The sequence below is a fragment of the Pinus tabuliformis genome, chromosome 1_2 (assembly GCF_031772625.1).
Source record: "Pinus tabuliformis cultivar Carrire ecotype Pingquan chromosome 1_2, CPIR1, whole genome shotgun sequence".
NCBI classification, from domain to species: domain Eukaryota; kingdom Viridiplantae; phylum Streptophyta; class Pinopsida; order Pinales; family Pinaceae; genus Pinus; species Pinus tabuliformis.
In genome coordinates, this window is record NC_142298.1 from 1,031,340,293 (window position 1) to 1,031,343,990 (window position 3,698).

Sequence of the window (3,698 nt, forward strand, 5' to 3'; positions counted from 1 at the left end):
CTAGTACAAGAGTTAAGGGGGTTGTATCTCCCTTACAAGAGAAGCTAGAGAACGAGAGAAGGTTGTAGCCTTCTATAGGTAGCAGCTTGCATACTGGTATAAGACTGCACCAGTATAGAAAAATTGTAAAAGAATTTTCTAATTGAAAGAAGATAGAGACGAATTGTAGTAGGTGGTTTTCACCGACATTGGGTTTCCACCTTATATCTTGTGTCCTTATGTGTGATTTCCTATTCTATTTTACTGTTCTTGGTTACTGTTCATATGGTTTGATGCAAAAATTAATGATCAACATCTGAAGAATAATTTAAATTACAATTTTGCTCATATACGCTTGTTTCCTTAACTGAAGTTGCGTACAGACGTGATATTTACTAGCTGAAGTAGCGTATACAAATCTGTTTGTGAAATGAAAAATAATTGACCTGATAATACTGATTCACCCCCCCTCTCAGTATTATTTCCAACATATCTTTCTATGCACTTGGTCTTTCCATACTGCGTGGTCCCAACAGGAGAGGTCGTTCATGCCATTTCCTTACCTACACCTTCTTACCGATTGTGTCTCCTACCACGAGGACAGTGTGCATTCATGTAGGTGTCGTACCATATGCCTATATCCGCTTGGATAGGTGGGTGTTAGGGCCGGTTTTTCTATCATAATTGTCTTTCAATTGCATCTAAGGCTTCCCAAATTACATGCACATCATTCTTCTGCATTCGCGACAATCCTCAAAACTTCTTTGGTGCATCCCCCACCATCTTGCGGGCGTAGCTCGCAGTATCGATTTGAGAGCATCAAAACATTGTTGTTCAGGTACTTCTCTTTCAAATATGTTCAGGAAGTCATCCACCTCACTCAACCTGTCATACGTAGGCAGATCTCTTACCTCGGTTGCCACACAGTGCAGCGACCTTGTCATCATGTTACAATTGAGCGTGGTTACCTTGTGTAATCAATTCTACCATCATTCTATATCCTCATCAGAATCTGATGCAAGAGCTTTTGCGCTCCCAAGAGATTCAGCCATCTGCAGTTGGATTTACCCAATCTTGGTCCCACGCAATTACCTTGTAGATGCAATCCAAATCGTTGTCATGGTCGTAGTTGCGCACTAGCTCTATGTTGCGCGATCCTTCTGTAGGGTCTAAAGGTACCACTACGCGCAGAGACTTTTTCTCAAATATCATCTTGCACTTCTTAATATTTATCACTCCACTCATGTCAGTGGCCCAATCTATTCCCAATAGCACAGGGTAGGGATTGTTGTCATCAACAATCTCGGTCACTTTGAAATCTGCTAGAACGCTTTCTCCTTTGATGTCTACCATGATTCCCTATAATCTCCCCATAGGTAGGATCTTTTGTTGGTTCGCCATTTGTTGTTGGATAGGAGAGCATTGTAGTGCTAGCCTGCCCATGCACACTCCCATGTCTGCTTTGGCAGGATGTTCGCGTTTGATCTTAGATCCAGAATCACTTAGTCCATCTCATATTCCCTGATTTGTGCGGTCAATCTCATCTCCCTTCCTGTTCGTGTCGTGCGTTTCTCAAGCTCTGGGACTACATGCGGTTCTCCTGGCATGATCCCAGCGCATCTAGTTATGAGTTATTGCAGCCCCTTTACAACCTTGCTGTTGTGCAGCAGCTTCATACATGTCTCCAAGAGCATAGTGAGCATTAATGGGTCCATTTCTAGCTCCCGTCTGTCCTTACTTCCTAAAGTGGAAGCATCAGTGAAGCTCCTCTTAGCTTCCATGAAGGTCTCCTTAGCGCACTCCAAATCAAATTCTAGTTCATTCGTTGGGGCCTTCTGAACCCAAGTACATTCTTCAAGCTCCTTGGCTTTGTCATCTTGCCATAATACCACTTCGGAGCATGATATTTACATTATGGTCTTCCTCACACAACTCAAAATTCATTATTTGCAGGTTCTAAGTCAGGGGAGGTTGGAGTGCTCCTCTATTGCACAACCTCACTATTAGTGTTGGACAGTCCTCTGTCTCATGATCAAACAATGTAAAATACAAGCATGATGGTCACATTTGATTCATACAATTGCAGGCATAATGTCCCGACACTCCGTAATTGTAACATATCAACTGTCCACGACCTCTTCCTGGTCCCATTCCACCTCAGCCTTGTCTGTACCCCTGAAATCTAGTGTACACCATTCCTATATTTTGATCGAGGGCCAGTGTTTCAACTTGAACTCTGTAGGTAGGAGTTCGATCCATCATTAGTTCATAACATCTACAGGTCTGTTCATCATGTCCAACTGACCTGTAGAAATTACAAAACAATTATTGTGAATTTTATGTATACTTCTGTAATAGATGGTAGTTATTTGTAGCATGCTTTCCTCCTATCTCACAAATCGCGCACCATAACACAGGTTCCACAGTTGGTCTTTCTTATGCCTCCGATCTTAGTGGCATTGGCCCTCCTCCTGCAAGGTAATTCGCGAACACAGGGCAGTAGTCCTTGTCGTGCCCCTGGTCCTTGCACTTTATGCACCATACCTCGTCACACACTTCTAGGCAATCCATCCTGTCTTGTTTCAAAATCTGCATCTCAAGGCAGAAGTTTTTCAACTGCACGTGAATCTGATGAACTCCCAGGTTAGGATATTGTATCAGAGTCTCATGCAATCTCATCGCGATCTCCAAATCCTCAGCCTGAGTGGTTAGCCATTATTGTGACATTGCATTCCGTAGATGTGGTGTCAACGATGCTAGAAAACATTCGTGGTGTTGCCCATCCGTTAATGTCATGTTAGCTTCATGAATTGTGCACTTCAATCTTTGATCCAACTCCCACGGGGTTTCTCCTGGTAGCATTGTGATTTCCTTGAATCCAATGATCAACTGCATCTCCGATTTTGGCCTTCTAAATTATTTCTTTAGCGTAGCCTGGATATCCACTATCCCCACATTTGGATTGTCATTGGAATTCTTAATGTACCAGGTCAGTGCGTGATCCTGCAGAGCACTGACCAACATGGCCTTTTTTATATTGTCATCCGTGACACTATTGGGTCCCTATAATACTAGTGATTACCCCATTACTATTGTAGTTATACCCCTTATTTATATTTTTGTGCCCCTATTACCCCGATATTGTTATTTCTGTGCCCCTAGAATCCCTCTATTGTTATTTTTGTGGCTTTATATTATTATTGTTAGGTCGGTTGGATTATATTGTGACTCCTTAGACTCCTATATATAGAAAGGAGGTTTTTTCATTTGTATCATACAGTAATTTTTCATTTATGTAATGTAAAGGAGGTTTCCCCCTCGAAGAGGCTGAATTCTAAGGTGTTTATCTATCTTTTCTATCTTTTCTTGAGCTAGTTTCATAACATTTGGTATCAGAGCTTTGGATTCTAGGGTTTCACTGCTCCAAACAGGTCATCATGGCATTTTCGCTATAACTTTGTCTCTGTGACGTTTCAGAAGTCGCAAAAAAAACCCATTTGAGAAGAAATCGCGCTGAACCTTGGGCCCGAATTTCAGAGCTTTTTGCGTGATATTTGCAGAGATATGATCTGAGGGAGTTGGTATTTTTGCAGACTCCTGAATTACATTCAAAACAGGTGACTTAGTAAAATCATCATAACTTTCTCTCTGGGGATCGGATTGAGATTTCATAAGAAGGTACAGAAAGAGGACGGACTGTAGTTTCTTTTGTGCATGTT